General features: G+C 47.3%; 1 protein-coding gene across 5 annotated transcripts in view; it reads left to right on the top strand.

Annotated features, from left to right (window-relative positions):
- ATP6V1A (ATPase H+ transporting V1 subunit A) overlaps positions 1 to 18974 on the top strand; it is a 281914-nt gene that overhangs the window by 127527 nt on the left and 135413 nt on the right. The window lies entirely within an intron of this gene.

The raw sequence follows: 18974 nt of genomic DNA, 5'->3' as shown, positions 1-18974 counted from the left end.
TGTGTTTTTTTGGTTTGGGCTTAAATTATACCACAACCCTTTTCCTCTACTATTAAAGTATTCAGTGAAAAGTAATTGGCAAGTAAAATAATTTCACAGCAGGCAAACAAACGTACAACTCGCAGTTGACTAAAAGGGTGTGAAGCACAGAGTGGCAGGAGATGTGGGGGTGAGGGTTGGGTGGGGGGGTGAGGGGTGTGTGTGGGGGGGGTGCGCAGGCTGGGTTGCAGGCTTCAGAATCAGGCGGGAAGATGGGAGATTCGGGAACAGAAGCACAAGTTCTTTGGCGTCTGTATTCATCCAAATAGACATTTGCTTCTGGGAGGGGCTAGGGATGAGCAGTGGGTCAAACGAGTATTACAGCTAGTAGCTGCGCCTCTAACATTTGATGGCGTTGCAGTGGAGCGATTAAAGGCATACCGCCCTGGGCGTAGGAAGTGTGGGGGACGCGGGGGATATATCCCCCCCCCCCCCCAGATTTTGGAGTGGGGGGGACACGGGGGACAAGGGTGGGGGGGACGAGGGGACAAAGGAATTCCCCCTCTCCCTTCGGTTATCGCAGGGCCATTAGCACGCGAAAGCGCTACCTAATGGCCCTGCACTTGACCTGCCTGGAGTCAGAGGCCACCCGCCCTCTGCCTTTTGTTATGCTGCAGGAAGGCTCAGCCGTTCTGGGAAAGGCAGAGAACGGAGAAAAAATAAACGCTGTCTCTTTTCCTACATGGCAAGGACCGTGTCCACTACTCCTGATCTGCCTCTGGCGGCTGCCCTCCTCTCTTTATTCCTCCATCTCTTTCTGTCTCTGTCTCGCTCCTGCTTACGTGCTGATTTCAAGAGGCAGCTCTTAAGGTACTCTCTCTTGCCTCTCCTTTTCTTTATTTGTTCCCCTGTGAAATGGATCCAAAAAAGGCTGAACACTTTGGCTGTAAATGTCCTCATTTTCTAACCGTTTTCTATTGAAAAGAAAAACCTCGGAATGGAGAGAAAAAATAGTTAAATACCTAAATAAAGCAATACAGAGTGGACAGCAGACAGGCCAAACTGTTATTTACACCCACACACATTAGCGCCACTTTACAGAGTTTGCCAGTGAAAGTGCTACTTTCTTTTTATCTTCTTTCTTTGAACAACATTGTTTTCCCAGGGTGGGTAAGTGCGCCATTCCTAAAGGGACTGCAATACCTGGTTGATGGGTAGAGTGGAAACGTTTAATATGATCGTTTTACAACTTTTTAATTATTTTAGCTTATAAAATGTGGCTCTGTGTTTGGAGATGTGGTCTTTTTTAAACCAAACTGCATACATTTTGAAAGGATATTAGCAATGGACATTGAAAGGGGTCCCTTCCTGGTCCTGTAGCCATGTCTTGAACTTTTCAGGCAAAATCACTTACTGATTTCTGAATAATGAGTTAAAAACCGTTAAGGTAACCATGTTTTTTTCTGATTACAGTTCACATGCTTTGCTTATTCTTGCATTCCATATGAGTGTTTGCTTTTTCCAGGGTGTTATTCATTTTTTTCAGGCAGCATTTTACTGTTGCTTAGTGCATAATTTGAATTTAGTCGCAGCACAATTGAGTTGTGCTGAAGGCAGTGCGAGTTTCTCTCAGTGGGGCAGTATGGTGTTCAGTGTGGGAGAGAATGTGGCACTCTGGCCAGAGCTGCTGAATTTGGAACTGGAGAACCATGTTCAGACCTTCATGACCAGTTCACCATACCACACTCCTGACAGAGCTTATTCCGATGCTACAACTTAGAAGGCCCGATAGACCTTAGAAGCCCAGGTGTCTTAGCACCCGCAGGTGGACCTGTCCACCACAATCCATACTGCAGTTCACTTCCAGTCTTACGGGCAGGCATATGAAGAAGCACATCCTAGATCGACAGTGAATCTGTCACTGAGGTCACAAGACCCTTGAGGCCAGTCCACCTCACCCATTGGTACCTCCATTGGCCTTTTTCCAGCACTAGCAGTGGAACTTGCCAGGGGTTGGCAATGTAGGATTTGCATGCACACCAAATTTAGGGGGTGATTATAATGGCAGTGGGACCGCCACGTCACCCCATCGGTGGCGGTCTCACCGCCATTGGTGACTGCATCACAGCCCGCCATATTACAATGGCGGGTGGTTACCTGGTGGTCGGAAAGACCAACCACCACGCACCCGACGGGCTTCTTGAGCCCGCCGGTGTGGTGGAGGGGCTCGTGGTTCCTACAATGCGGGTGGTGCCTACCATGCACCGCAGCAGGGATTACGATGTCCCTTACCCGCCAGCTTATCAATGGCGGTTCACCTGCCATGGAAATGCTGGTGAAAGGGACATTGGGGGCCCTTAGCAGGCACCTTTACCCCTGGCCCCCAGACATGGGTCCTGGGGGGCTTCTATGATGCCCCACAACATATCACTGCACCATGTGGCAGGCACCGATATATTTAGCATGTTCCTTTTTTTTTTTTACTTTGCGGCGGATGATGCAGCCAGCAGCACCTGCTGCAATGTAAAAGATGGGCACTGCGAACACCGTAGTGGCAGTCGCATTTTAATGCCTATCATGGGGCCTCCACCTTTGAAGGCAAGCGGTCCCATTCCCCGATTCGATGGCGGTGGTACTGAAGTCCGCCTGCCATCGTAGTCAGCCCCTAAGTTTGCATTTTATGAATATGATTCAGCGGGAAATAAATTGATGTTTGCAATTTAATTGACTTTGGTTGGCCTCTTATCTATGAGATTTCCCTGTTGAATGTGCCTTTACATTATACATTTTCGGTTGTATGAATTGATTGCATACTACACTCTCCTACAGGTATTAATTTGAGTGTCATTAGGAGTGTCTGGGACCAATTGTTTTCTTAGGAATTGTTTTCTTTACTAACCTTTGCAAAGGGCCCTAAACTTCACAGCAACACAAGTCACATTTCTTTTAGTAATTTGGGATCCGTTTGAGCTACAAAATTGTTTTGGAGGAAATCGTTAGATTATGCAGCAGATGATGTATTATGTGGCAAATATGATACAGCCATAGTTAAGTGGAAAACATTTTTCCACTTAATTTTGCCCCAACATTGTAGTTGATCAATTTGTAAGTTCCCCAAACCCAAAAGTCGAGTTTGGGCACAATTTGCATTTTAAAAGCAGCCCTATAACACAGGGCTACTTTTAAACTGACCTCAGGCTTCAGCAGTGCACACATGCAAGCGCAGAAAGGGCTGCTGGCCTCTAAACTGCCATGCCTTATTATATTCTAGGGACTTAAAAGTAGTTCTAATCCCCCTGCCCTATTATGTACTAGGGCCTTATAGGAGAGGTCATGCCAATCATAGGGGTACCCTAACCCATAGTGCACCCTAGTGTATGTAGGTGTTTTCACTGTATTTTTAAGTGCCTCTTTCAGAATAGCACTGGCTGTTTATGCAGAGGCCAGGGTCAGTCAGTCAGGTACCACCAGAACCAGTCAGCAAAAAGTTGGGGAGTGCCCAGGGCGGCTTTGCAACACTAGAGAAACACAAACTCAGAATGTAAAACATAACACCATGGTTGGGGGGTTCTCTTCAATAATCAGAATTGATTTCTATCCTAATGAACCCATTTTCCAACATTAGGATAGGGAAAGACTGGGGAAAAATCATAACGTTCTAATCTATACATTGAAGTTTTTATGCAGCTCTTTGATGACGGTTAATAGCTCACTGTTCAATGTTAGGACTTTAACTTATAAACTTCAAATACCAAAAGAATATCTCAGACAAAAGCAGTAACTCACTGACCTTTTGAATTAAAACTTTCACTAGACAAGCCTTCGATCTCTCTCAAAAAAAGAACATTAATCACCAAAGTTATCTTCACATTTTTATTGTTGCCTGAAAATTGCTGGAGACCAGGAATGCAGCAGCAGGTACTTTTCAAACCATAATGCACTTGCAAACACGACGCCCCCACCCTAAGTCAGCGGCCTTTGTTTGCTTTGTGCATTAAGATGCAAGATTCATATATATGTTTTTTTTAAACATTTGGTCTCATTACTATATGAATGTAAATAACAATAAAGCATACATGCAAACTGTGACTATATGCCTGCTTTTCTCAATATTTCACTTCGAAAGTATGCAATTGTATTTGTTTAACGGGCGGTGATTTGTATAGGGTCACTGGAAAGTGCACAAGGTTGTCCCTGTCCCCCCCAGAATTTTAGTGTCTCCTACGCCCCTGCATACCGCCCTAAAGGGCTTCTGACTGAAAAGACCAAAAGTAATTTAGCTAAAAGTAGAATTCAGACTTGGTTTAGTTTGCCTAATTACAGCAGCCCAGTTGCTTTGGGCTGAATTGTATTCAGACTGAACACCCAGACTCCTGGTGTTTTCATAGGCTAAGCTCTGCCAAGGCTTCATAGCAGAACACAAGGCAAGTGTTGTGGCTTCTGTTTTTGCACTTAAATGTGTCTGTAGAGGGGCAGACAGGAGGTCAAACACATAGTTCAGTCTAACTGAGTTTGGTAGTAAACTGCAGATGGCGTGCTTTAATGTGGTGTGCTCAGAATAGTTGCAGGCGTGCTCATCAAGGTCCAGTGGGTAGACCGCAGTGCACAGCAAAGCATGTGCAGTAAGCTGAACCTCCTGCTTTTTGACCCGGGTGCATAAGAGGAAACACGCATAATGTTCTGAGTGATCATTTTGCCAGGCCCTGGAGGGCAATGATGCTGTACTTGCAACAGTAGAGTAACATGCTCCTTTGATACATTTCTATTTTTAAGGGGTCCTTGTGACTTTTATTTTACTCACTGTTTGTACACCAGTAAAGAGGTAGAACATGCCCCTGATAATGTATCACTTATTGGCGTTTATTTTCAACCTTATAATTGAGTTCCTTATCTTTATGGATTGCACGTTGGGTGTGACTAGCTAACAAAATGTGATGCAAGGTCTATGCAGTGTCAGATCTCCTTATCCTTTAATAGTATTTCACTTCCTTTTTGTGCCGTTTGATTGCATGTAGAAACATTCATAAAAAGCATGGAATCAAAAACGTAGCCTGCCAAGCTATCAATGTATCAGAAATCTCTCCCTACAAAAAGTTTGAACCATTTTAAATTCCTAAATCCATTCAAGCTTACTTCCCAAGATTTCGATTACTTGATTTGTGTGGTATTTAAACTCCACCTTTAGCCTCCGCGGGGCACGCAATCCATCAGTTAATCTTTATTCAGTTATACAATTGCCATAAGAGCACACAATATAGTACAAACACTGTGCAAAAGAGGGTAGATACATCATATTTCATAAGCCATAACATATTAAAATATATAAAACCTAATAAAAAAGTCAATCCTCTAACATTGTTTTCCTTGAGGATACAGCAGCTTAAAGGAACTTAGCTACGCAGCAGCAGGATTCGTCATCAGTCAGAGTGCGTAAAAAACGATATGCCCGCGTGCAAGATCGTATCTTTCTGGATCTCATAAGGGGCATAAGACATGTTCTTGTATATAGCATGTAAAAATCACAAAAAAAGAGAAAGTGCAGCATAGTTTGTTTGGACTGGCTATTGCATGGGCATGTCCTTAGGTCAAGCTCATGTTGGTGCCCAACTGGGAAGCGTAAAAAATATTTTATTATACCAGCCTGCCCGAAAGCGATACAAAAACCGTACCCAACTCTTATTTGTAGTCCACAAATAGTCCGAGCGAGACTCTCCCAAATGAAGAGCAAGTAGTCCAAAACACTCCTTTTCTTACTCTCCACCCACAGTCTGTCTGTTGCAGCTTTCTCCAATAATAAATACTTCACTTGCTTCCTGCAAGCAATGGTCTATGGCCCTCAGCCCCCTGTCCAGAAACATATAAATTAGCCCTACAACTTCCAGAGATTTTTTTAATCTAGGCCAGCCAGGGGATGGAAAGACCCCTATCACAGGCCAAGCAATCATTAATTATACTCTTTGTTAATGTTGCACCTACTGACCCCCAAATAGATAACCACAGGATGGCCGGACGACTCTGAATATAGTCACTTAAATAACCTATGCCCAACTCGCTGTGGCAAATCAAGTGAGGGGAGGATACAGGGGCTGATAATAACCATCTACAGAAGCGATTCTCTTCCCTCTGGAGGTTTATAGGGTCACCCAGACCCCATACTCCCTCTCCGTAGGTCACAATAGGAACACACTGTGCGGAGTATATTTGCAATAAGAGTTTCAAAGGCCTCCCACCCTTTGACGGCAAGCTAAGCAATGACCCAATTGCGTTTGAGAACTCTACTCTACTCTGTGCAATATTCTGGGACCACAAGCTAGAGGAGCTAAAATTAATCCCCAAATAGGGAAAAGGGCCAGTGCTGGATAAAGTGCTTGTGCCTACAGTAATGGAATGGAATTTTGAGCGCTTCGGTCCACATGACATTAAAAATGACTTAGTATCTGGCACCTAGTTAATTCTCGGCTGGGGTGGGCTGGGACCCTCTCGCGGGCCTCGCCTGTGTGGTTCTCCCAGAGGCTAGGCATGCTGTGCCATCCGCTCGGGTTTGACAAATGGGACCTTATTGGGATTTCGGCAGTGAAAGACCTGGTACAGAAGGGAGCATTACTTACTTTTGATGATCTCCGGAGGCGCTACCAGATGGCGCAAGGAGAAGTATATAGGTATTTGCAGATTAGACACGCGCTGACGGCGGCGTTCCCATCTTTTAAAGACATACCGGAAACGTCGCCATTGGAAGACCGTCTATAGACGGACCTCTTAATTCGAAGGCAATTTCCCTAACTTCTAAAAATTGAGCAATAACTTGCCAGATACCTTTCCAAAGCTTAGAGAGCGGTGGCAGGATGATCTAGGCCCTTTAGACGACGAAGATTGGCAAATGGCTCTTGTCCCCTCTAGAGGCGGTCATTACACAAAGATTCAGGCTGATCCAGCTTCGCATATTGCACCGTTCGTACATCACAGGGAAAGTTCTGGCAAAAATAGGAGCTAGACCTGACGATTTATGTACAAAGGGGTGTGGACAACAGGCCACATTCTATCATACGGTGTGGAGTTGCCCAGAGATACGTGCACTTTGGGAGGGGGCCTCGGAGCACATGCAAACCTCCCTGTAGAAAGACATAGGATTGACTCCACAACTGGGACTGCTGAACATATGGGAGGCAACTGACCTTACGGAAACCGAACAGCACTTCGCTACACTGGGATATACGCTGGTGAAGTGAGAAGTGGCCCGAGGATGGGGGGGGGGGGGGTACACCCACCCCGTGTCACCTTATAGGCTAAGGAGATGGATAGATGCTTGCTAGCAGAGACCGCAGTCTTTGGGGCTCTGGGATGCCCCAAGAAATGGGATAAAAAATGGTCACATTGGAATGTGTATCGAGGGAATCTCTGTGTATCGCCTACTGTTGAAATGTAGATGAATAAGCAAATGGGCCGCGAGGAGAGGGTATAGTACGCATCACGTACTAATGGCTGTTCCTTGATCTGTTGACCATTTCAGATATGTTGTCCAATCATGTATGTATGGCTTTGATTAAAAACAATAAACCAATTTAAAAATAAATAAATAAATGACTTAGTAAAATTTGCTGACAGATTAAGATTAGCTTTATAATTAACAAAGGAATAGCTTAAGAAATGCAAGGCTTTAGGAGTTCGGGAAATTAAAACCGCGCCATTCGCATAAAGTAAGGTAGGAAGGTGTGTACCACATACTGGGGTACCTCAGCAGTGCTCTCAGGGACTTCTACACTAAGCTTTACCATATATAAGATAAAACATAATGGAGCTATTACACATCCTTGACGGACCCCCCTGATTAATGCTGAACGCATCAGAAACTTCCCCCTTACTGCTAAAACTCACTCGAGCCTTAGTGCCTGTATGTAGGGAAATCAATAAGTGCACTATTGATTGAACCCTTGTAAGGTAATAAGTAACTGCCATAATTTTGCCTAATTAACAAAGTCAAAGGCCACTGACAAATCGGAGGAGGGTGGGCGCACACTGCCTCACATCCCAGCACTCAGTTTGCCCCGATGCATCATAGCAAATGCAGTGCATGATAACACTTACTTCGGTGACCGGCTTTAGTTTTTCACCATTGTTGGTGCAGCCAGTGCTGTGTATCTCTAGACACGTGTTTCAGGATAGTTGTTCTTCTTCAGTCGACAATCCATGAAGGCAAGATACAGGGTTGACTGTATGGCCACTGTATACTTCCCAGTGATTGAACTTAAATTTAGTCATTGCTCTACAGTCCCAATGCCGCTTCTAAAATCATATTGACAGTCATTTAATACATTATTATAATGAACCCACTCAAGGAAATGGGGCGGTAACATTTCAGTTCCCCCCCTATTTCCTCTTTATTAAATATAGGGACAATAGTTGAGGAAGTCCAAGAAGAAAGGACCAAGGAGTAATTCAGACTGTTATACACATTTGTCAACAATGGGGCCTACAGCTTTACTTTGCGTTTGATGATTTCGATAGGGACACCATCAGGCCCTGGTGCTTTGCCACCTGCACTTTCTTGAATTGCGGTCTCTACTTCCTGCACAGAGATAACCAGACAAGGTGGGTCAGCCCCTCCCTATTTATTTGGCATTCGACTGACTGCCATTCCTCTATGATCAAGGGAGCACATAGTGGACACAGCATCCCACAAGGTTTTGCTGTTTCGTGCATTAGCAGTAACGGACATTGTGGCCCACTGCTATGTGATAACTTCAGCCCTTCATTTATTAGTGACTGCTTTATGGACCTTCCGTAAGGCAGTCACTAATGGGCAGTCCCAGGGCTCTGCATTTAAAGCCCCTCTTAACTGGCTATTCTCGAGTGAAAACCTGTGATCAAACCAGTGAGGGCTCTGAGAGACCGATGTGATGGGTACTAACAAAGAAGATCTAAACTTGCCGCAGATGGCCACAAACAGGGAGACTATTTTTTTTTTTGTATAAAATCTTATTAATAACAAAGACTTGAGAGACCACAGCATACAGATATAATACCATGAGGACAATAGTTACCTTGTACAGAAAATCACAATCCATACAGTCTCAGGTGGAGTAGGCCCCCTTGGTATTCCACCCCAAATCAGTGATCTGTCCCCACCAACCCTCGGTATCTCCTTCACGGTATCCACACCCGTTCCCATTTTTTGACACACCCCCTACTCTTATACACTGTTTCCTCCGCTCTCTGGCACCAGTCAAGGTCGCGTTTCCATTCTTCAATCGGGGGGGAGCCTGCGCCCCCCCCCCCCAGTTTCTGGCAATGTTACGCTTTGCCACCCCCGCCGCCAATGCCGACCATACACCCACATATCTGGACCAATCTTCCTTGCTTCTGATCATTAGAAGAAGCGACTTTGGGTCAAATGGGATAGGCTCGCCCACCACATCCGACATGACTTCCGTAACCATACGCCAAAATACGGCAACCTCGGGACATTCCCATATGTGTATGAAGGTACCTTCCTCTCCGCACCCCTGAACACACTGTGCAGACAAGGCGCGACCCCAGGAGTGTAAGTTGGTGCGAGGATAGTAGACGCGATGCAGGATCTTGAGCTGCACTAATCTGAATCTAACTCGCATAGCCACTTCCCTAGGGCTCTGGAGCGCCTCCTGCCAGTCCTCGTCATCGAGAACCCCTAGGTCACCGGCCCAGGCCGCCCTAAGGGAGACCAAGGTGTCCAGGAGGTTGTAGATTAATTTGTGGTATATCGTGGAGGTAGGTTTCCCCTGTATGGGATCCAGCAGTAGCCGGTCTTCAAGCGGGGAGTAATCTGGAATAGAAACCCCCTGTTGGATATGAGTACGCATTGCATGTAAAAGCCGCAGATGTGTGTAACGCTGCGAGTCGTGCATATCGTATTCTTTCTGCAAGTATTCAAACTAACGAGGTGATTCACCCTTCCATACATCGCCCAGGTATTCAACACCAATCAAGTGCCAGCCCCTAAAACCTGACAGCGCGGCCTCTTCCCTAAGAGGATCACCCGCACAAAGCAGGGTTCTGCCCTTCAGCCGCCCAGCCCAGGCATTTGTTTGCATCTTTCCAACATTGAACCACCACCTTGGTGTGTTCCGGCCAGTCCTGGCACATCCGCCGGGAATACAAGAGGTGTTCGGCAATTACCATGCGGCATCGATGCCCTATCTACTCTATAAGCCGGCTCTTCCATCCCCACAATGACCCAATCGTTGATAAACAGAGAGACTATTGATTCTCCATTTATATCTTCAGTCAAACAACCCATCACCAGCTATAAGTTCTCTGCTATCAGCCTGTTAAGAGATTTTGAGGGGTCGAGCACCGTCCATCGTAGCCTTAGATTATCTGTTGTTGGTGTTAGCTTGCCTAGACCTGGGGCTTCAGATTATGTCACTCTTTAGGGCATTTCCAGAGTGACCTCAGTGGGATTGTGGTACCCAAAGTCTGTGCCAACAATTGTAGCATGGATCAGAACATTTCTTAAACTGTTTGAGATGAAAACATGGCTAATAACAGAAGCAATATTTCTCCCTCTAAAAGTAGGCACGCCTTGCGTTTCGGTCCCGCCCCTCTCCAGTGCGTTTATATAGCTCAAGGGAAGCAACAAAAACCTGTAACTCCTTGCCCTGCTCATCCACTCTGCCAGGGGGCGTTTACTCTCCCCCCGGCCGCGGTGTGGTTTCTTCACTACCTGTGTTGCAATAAAGGAAAATAAACTGGGAGTTTTGAATTAGGCACATGTTGAAATGTTCCAGGTACCTCCACCTCTTCTGCGGTACCTCCAATTACGAAACTGGACCAAATGGAAACTCCCTCGAAGCCCGTCCTAAACGAGATGGTTCTGCCGGAAGGCTAAAACACATACCGCCATCAAAATCATCGTTTCCCAGGTTCCCTGCAATAAAAAAAATCATATGACTTAATAAAAATGTTATCAGTCAGGTAGAAATATATCTTCGAACGGATTCCTGCAACGTTTCGTTTCAATTTTAGCTCTGGGTCCTTATTGGATAGGGGGCGAATGGACAGGCATTGAAATAGAGCATCCATAATTCTGCGTCACAGTCCTATCTGGGGTAGTTTCCAAGCTGATTCATTTGCCCCTCATCTTCAATCTGTGCCGTAAATGATGGCAGTACAACAGAACCCTCAGAGTGCCAGGTTGTAAGACTTTGACTGTAAATCTGATAACCCAAAGTCCTTTCTTGCTCATTTAGAGCTGCCAGTCATTCCACCTCATTATAATTTGTCAAGGCTGCAATCTGTTCTCTTATGGCAGTTCCCACTAGGGCTGTAATTGCATTCCCCGTTCTTGTACACAAAATATTTATCTGGTTGGCTTATAGCAAAAAACCCAGTGGCAAGGACCTTTGATTATCTCCAGCATCTGCACATTCAACAAGTTCCTCACTCATTCAGGGCGCCTGAAATTAACTTTGAAACTGTTCCCTTCAATATTTTTCCTTGAAGGGTCAATCCAACCTACCCTGTACGCCATAATAATTTCCCAGCTCTCTGCAGGATTAAAATTCTTGTGCATGCTGAGCCAATGTGCGACTTTATTGCGTAGTTCATCCCCAGACTCCGACTGGTTTTCCTTTAGCGGTGGCAACCCCGCCATGATTAAAACATATGGGCAGCATTCGGGAGGCAGGTTTATAGTTGTAGGATTTAAAACGTCATCCCCCTTCTTGAATGATTATAATTACGTTGATCATAAGCTCTGTGTGGTCTGGTGGGTATATCCTTACTGATAACAGCTCTGCCTTTTTGGCTCTCCTGAGCAGATTCACTCAAACCCCTCTTGCAGGAACCTTGTGTTGTTCATGCAGGGACTGAGGGTGGAATGGATGATGATGGTATAGCCAGAATGTGATTTGGGTCCTGATTTTTAAACAGTTCCACACCTGCAAGTGACGCAGACTTGTTACCAGATGCCACCCCAGGCCATAGGTCCCATTGCTGTGGAGGGGCCCCTATCCTAATGCAATTGTCAGGAATGACCAGTAGAGGTCAGTAAAATACCAGAATTGCTTTCTATTTAGGGACTTTCTTTTTTTAATTTGTTTGGCAACTGCCTTTATTTAACTTCTTGATAGAAAACGACCAACATAGATCAGTAAAATACCAGAATCACTTCAGCATTCCCTAGATTTGTATTCAATGAGCACCCGTAGACAATAATAATTTTTTTTTTCAAATCTTGTATTTTCAGTGATATGACCGCTGAAGGGGCTGAGGTTATATTAAAAACAGAGCTCTAGACAATACAATTTGCCGCTGATAGGCAGTATTTATCTCCATGTGTTCCCATACCCGGCGTGTTCTGCAATGTTGAGCTTACTTTCCCTCCATGTTAAAGAACAGTAGATGTTTCAGCACCCAGGTTTATGTGCTGCATAGCTAAATACATGTAAGGTCCCAAAGGCGAGACCGATTGCATTGCAAATGCTTGTTTTTTAAAGCCAGAATTGGGGGGGGGGGGCATCCTTTTCCGTACTAGGTCTGCCTTGATGGAGTTCTGCCTGAAACTTTGAAAAATACTTCTTTATCTGTCTTCCAGTAAAAGGATCAAAGCCCACTTGTGTATCATGCAAACTGTTTCCTCCTCCTTAGAAGCAAGAAACGTCTGGGTGGAATTCCCAACAAAATAATGTAACATTTCTGAAACTACATTAAATGCGGACCAGGTCAGAGTACTTTGGCACTTTACACTTTGCAGAGAAAACCACATAATTGTGAATGCAATTCTTAAATGCATTGTTTACACGAAAATGCAGCTAATCATAATATAATATATTATAACGGTACATTATTACACAAAATAATTGGACTACTTCCAAGTTTTCAAGGAATGTTACCTGTAATAGTGACCGTAAGAGGGGGAAACAATTTCTTGAGCTCTCCCTTTTAGCTCTACCTATTTCGATATATAACCTTCGGCAGCCTGGACTTCATCTTACTCCTGGGTAAAAGCCATATAGTTGATTTTATAATCTCCTACTTTGAATGTAGACCTCTGTTAGAGCAGCTAAGAGTGAATGTATGCTATCCAATAAGAATCATCCTCTTTCTCTCTCTCTGGTTGCATGGCATCTGTGCAACTCACCATGGGCACCATTGAGCAGCTAATAATACAATCCTCAAACTCATAGTATCGTACAGTGGCTCATTAGTCTTCAATTCCTAATATCTGATGTGTTCCCAGACCTTCAAGCCTCTGCGAGAATCTTGACATCTCTCAATATTTGGAGACCCTTTCCTTAGAGAGCGCTTACCTAGCTCTCAGCGTCATACACCTACGTTGTCTTTAATCCCAAAATGCTTTTACTTTTATTGTTCTCTTATACATACTGCCTAGACACAATGAACACCATCTCTCTCTCTCTCTCTCTCTCTCTCTGTGTATATATGTATATAACAATTTACAGCACTCAAGGCACTATTCTTCAGGTATATATTAAACCATAAAGGTAGCAGTTCAAATGCTACTGACTCGTTTAAACCCAGTGGTCTTGTTCACTGCCGTAATATATATTTTAAGAATAGTCCTTCGAGTGGCGCAACCTTTTTTGCATTGAAATAATTGTTTGGGGGAGGTCTGACCCCTATGCGAGTACTAGCAAGCTGCAGCCCGCCACAATGAAATGGGCCGGATTGTTTTTTTTTTTAAAAACTTTATTTTTGTGCAGGCATGAAAAAAAGAGATTACAGCTGTGGCACATCTCAACCCACATAACCGACTTATAGCTCGTTACGAGATCATAGCTGTTACAGAACCCCACAATCCTGCTTTTGTATTGTTTTTCTCCCACAACACCCCCCCCCTCCCGACCCCCCCCCCCCCTGCCCACAGAACCAATAGCACTTCTCCCTCCATGGTGTACCGACAACTCCCACCTCACGCCAACTATGAGTCTCCCGTCCACCGGTATCATCCTGGTATAGTGTATTCACGCTTGCCCCCCCCCCCCTCCCCCCACCGCCTGATATGGCACCTCGTATGTGTGGCCTCTCCAAGTGAATCGCCGTCACTGTCCTGCACTGGCCCTCCTCGTTATCATGTGGTCTCTCCCTCCCGTCCCCCCCATCCTCCCTTCTACGTGTGTCCTCCTATGTGTCCCACCTCTAGGCCATGGTACTGCCTCCATTTGCTCCATATCTTTCGAAATTTTTTGGGACAGCCTCTCGCTTTATATGTCACTCGTTCCGCTGCCATATAGAGGTCCAGACCTCTCCTCCATTCCTCTAGTTCCGGCCTCTCCGCCACCCCCCAATATTTCGCGATGTCCCGTTTCGCTACCACCAGCGCCAACCCCAGGAAAATGATATGTGGGCGCGGCAGGTCTATGTCGGTCACCATACCCAGTAATGCCAGTTTCGGGTCAAGTGGTAGCTCAACTCCCAGCACCTCCCCCAATTCCGTGAAGATGTGAGACCAATACGTTTGAATTTCCGCACAGGACCACAGGGTGTGGTAGAAATCTCCCTGTTCCGTGTGACATCGGAGACACGTAGCGTCCGCTATCCTACCCATCTTCTGGAGACGCCTTCGGTCGAAGTAGGTCCTGTGTAGTATATTTAGTTGGATTAACCGCAGCCTTGATTTAATGGCGACTTCCCGGGGGTGCATCAATATCAGTTCCCAGTCTAAGTCCTCAAACTGCCCTACGTCTGCCTCCCAGGTAGCTCTGAGTTTCGCCAGGTTTCCCAGCATGTTGTTCGTGAGGGTTTTATATGTAAGTGAGACTGCCTGATGTACCATCTGCCCCTGTAAGAGTCTCCCTTCCAAAGGTGAGTACTCCGGTATGCCCTGTAGGGGTACCTGCTGTGTCTTCCAAGCGTGAACTAGCTGTAGGTGCTTGTAACGTTGAGTGTTGTTTAATCCGAACTCTGCCTGGAGCACCGCGAACGTCTTCAATTCACCTTTACTGATCACGTCCCCGATGGTGGAGATCCCTATGTCATCCCACCTTTGGAAGCCTCTCAGTTTATGTAGTTCCTTCAACCATGTACAGTGCCACAGTGGAGTCTGACGTGTTGGCTTCTCTTCCCATCCCGTGGATCTAGTCGCTCGGGCCCATGCTCTAAGTGTGATCGAAGTCGCTGGCAAGAGCGTTCTCTCCGCCTTACCCCCATACAGATAGTGGAGTATGTTGTGTGTGGATAATTTATATCTCTCCAAAGCATAGGTTGGGTGATCTGCCGGGGTATGCAGCCAGTCATTAATGGGGGTTAGATGTTCCGCCCAATAGTAAGCCTCCAGGTTCGGTAGTGAAATCCCTCCGCTGTATTGATGGCGCTGGAGGGTCTGGAGCGCAATGCGTGGTTGCTTGCCCAGCCATATGAATGACCGTAGGTCAGCGTGTATTCTATTGACAGTATTAGTCGGGAGTGGATAGTACTCGTTTTGCAGCGCGTAGAGGAATTTGGGTAGGGTAATCATCTTATACATCGCCGCCCTCCCCAGTAGGGTGAGTGGCAGCTGCCTCCATCTCATCATATCCTCCACCGCCTCTTTCAGTATTCGCTCTACATTTCTCTGGAACGAGAGCCTTTTGTCCAAGGTGACATATACCCCAAGGTACTGGAACCCCTCATCGGTGGTGAGTAGACGTCCCGGTAACGTTACTCCCTGCACTGCTCCCCGTGGCATATACAGGACTGATTTATGCCAGTTGATGGTGTGTCCTGCCAGTCCCCCAAAGTCTTCCAACTCTCTAAATAACTGCCCAATGGAGATCTCGGGGTTCGTGACATACAACAGTACATCGTCTGCGTACAGCGAAATCTTTTCCTGGGTATCCCCCAGCTCGGTGCACCTGAAGCCATGAATCTCCGGATTCTGCCGTATTTTAGCCGCCAGTATTTCTATGGTGAGAGTGAAAAGGAGAGGTGACAGCGGGCACCCTTGTCTGGTGCCCCGCTCCACCCGGAATTCGCGTGATAGGCACCCGTTCACTCGTACCCTCGCCATTGGTGCCGCGTAGAGTAGCCCTATCCATTGTAGAAAGTGGGGGCCAAATCCAAACCGGCGTAGCACCGCCATGAGAAAAGGCCAGTGTACCGCATCGAACGCTTTTTCAGCGTTCAAGGACAGGAACCAGTGCGGCTCTGTTCTACCATGTATTTCTTGGAGCCAGTTGTGGGTCCGTCTGAGGTTGTGTTTTGTCGCCCTATCCGGCAAGAATCCGGATTGGTCTGTGTGTATAAGGCCCGGGATCACCGTTCGTAGGCGCGCCGCTAGAATGGTTGCCAGTATTTTTACCTCTAGATTTAGGAGGGAGATAGGGCGGTAAGAGGCACATTCCTCCCTCGGCTTTCCCTGCTTGTATATTGGCACTATGGTTGCCAATGCTAAGTCTCGCGGGAGGTCCCCTAGTCCATATGCTTCTACATATAGTGCCAACAGGTGGGGCGTCAACAGGTCAGCCGTTTTTTTAAAGAATTCCGCCGGGAACCCATTTGGCCCCGGCGTCTTCCCCGTTTTCAATTTAGCGATGGCTACGGAGATCTCCTCCAGTGTGATTCTCGCCTCCAAAGGGGCACTGAGTTCCTCATCCAAAACTGGGATGTCTAGACTGTCCATATAAAGTAGGGCCTCTTCCACCGACCCGAGGTCCCGGCCCCTGTAGAAGTTCTCATAGTGTCGCGCGAAGGCTGCTGCTATGCCCCGGTCAGTGGTTTCTAGGCCTCCCCCCTCGTTCCTGATTTGCTCCACCCACCTCGCGGCTTGTTCTTTCCTACTAAGCCATGCCAGGAGCTTGCCTGACTTGTCGCCCACATCATATAGGCGGTGTAGCGTGGCTAGGGCTTGCGTCTTTGCCTCATTGGAGACCAACTCCCTATACTCTTTCTGTTTGTCTTGCAGTTGCCGAAGCGTACCCTCCCCTCGGTTTACAAGATATTGCCTTTCTAGGGTCAGGATGTCGCTTTCTAAGGCTGTAGCCTCCCCCTGACGTTTGCTACGCTCATCTCGTAGTCTCCCTCTGAGTCTGTCTCGCATCACAGGTTTCATGGCTTCCCAGAAGACAATGTTAGAGGCCACCGAGCCCTTATTCTCTGCTACATAGACTTTTATGTCCGCCCTCAGACCCCGGGTTATTTCAGGGGATTGAATATCCCAGGCCGCCAAGCGCCATTCCGTCGCACGCCTTTCGGCATTCTTCCCTAGGCGCGCATAGAGGGGGGAGTGGTCCGAAATTCCCCTTGCCTTGTACTCGATCTCATCCCCTTCTGACAGGTACTGTCTCGCCACAAAAAGGTAGTCTAGCCTGGAGAAGGTTTTGTGTGCCCCCGAGTAAAAAGAGAACGCCGCCTGCGTCGGGTGTCGCCACCGCCAAGCGTCGGTGAGTCCCACATCCGCCATGTATTTCGCAAGAGGCGTCTGCGTCCCCCCTCGGTGTTGTGCCCCCGAGCGGTCCAAGTCTTCTGACATGACATCATTGAAGTCCCCCCCCACTATCTGCATCGTGTCCGCTGTGTCCAGTAGGATGGCCGCTACCTCCCTGAGTGTGCGTGGTTGGAGTTTCGGAGGGGCATATACTGAGATGATGGTCATGCGTTGTCTGTTCCACTCCCCCTGCACTCCCACATATGTACCCTGCGTATCACTCCATGTACGCGCTACAGCGAAGGGGTGTGATTTGTTAATAAGTATTGCGGCTCCCCTGGCGCCCGACGTGTATCCCGCATGGTGCAAGACTTTGTATCTCCCCCTCGCTATGAATGTACATTTACCTGCCCTAAGGTGGGTTTCTTGCAGGAGGATGAGGTCCGGGGCGGTCTTCTTGATGTAGGAATTCACTAATCCCCTTTTTATTTTGGAGCCCAGACCATTGACGTTCCAGGTCATAATGGATACCCCCTTGTGTAGACCAGCCGTGTTTGTTAGTGTACCTGCCATATTGTGTAGGTCTCCCGAAGGTCACTCGGCGACCCCTGTGGCTGCGTGCGACAGTGTGGACATCCATTGCTCAAATCGTGTCTCTCCGTGCTATCCCTGGTCCAACTCCCCCCCCTGCTACCCCAACTTGTGGAAACTCTCCCGCGGCCCCCCCACCCCCCACCCCACCACTCTCCCCTTCCAGACTCGTCCCCATCACGGTCCAAGCTGTTAGTAGAAGTCGGTCTGTCACCCCCCCCCACTCCCTCCCTCTACACTACTATTATGGCTAACAAATAAACCGTACCTGTAAACACAAGAGAAGAAAGGTAACGGAAAGGAACAAAAAGGGAAAGAGAAAGAAACAACAACTGAAAGGGTGTTGACCACTTGCGTGTCATGTCCGTGTCCCGGCCGACAATCGAACCCTCCACTGCTGCCAGGGTCACGAGTGTGAGTCTTGCGTTGTCGGTACTGTGCTGCAATGTTTGTCCGAGACGTCCTGTTCCAGTTGCCGGATCTCTGCTTCCAGTGGGTGTAAGGAGCGCTGTTCAATGTCTGACACCTCCCCCCCCTCCTCCGAGTCTCTGGGGTGCCCTCCTTCCCCTTCCGAGCCAGTCGGATCCCGCAACCCGTCCTGTGGTCCGTGTGTCGCCCTCGACGTCCTGGGTGATTCCGATCTCCCCCTCCTGGATCCTGGCGATGTCCGCGAATGATAGGGGGTGCCGGTGTGTCTGGAGTATAGCCTCCTGGATCTCCTCCTCTGCCGTTTTGGTGTGTCCCACCGCGCCCTGTCCTGCGCCGTCCTCACCAGCTCTTCTCTCCCTGCCGTCTCCCGACCATTGAGGATCGGTCTCTCCTCCAGCCAGTGCCATGCATCCTCCGGCTGGCTGAAGAAGTGCGTTTTTTCCATGTAAATGACTTTGAGTTTAGCCGGGAAGAGCAGCATATACGTAATGTTCAGTGATCGTAATTTGACCTTCACCGAGTCAAAGGAGCGCCGCTGCTTCTGTACCTCCTGGCTATAGTCCGGAAAAATCATTACGTTGGCGTTTTCCACTCTGATTTCGCCCAGTTTCCTCGCTTCCCGCAGTATTAGATC

The sequence above is a fragment of the Triturus cristatus genome, chromosome 8 (assembly GCF_964204655.1).
Source record: "Triturus cristatus chromosome 8, aTriCri1.1, whole genome shotgun sequence".
NCBI classification, from domain to species: Eukaryota; Metazoa; Chordata; class Amphibia; order Caudata; family Salamandridae; genus Triturus; species Triturus cristatus.
The sequence above is the reverse complement of the archived record's forward strand: the minus strand, read 5'-3'. Positions and strand labels throughout refer to the sequence as shown.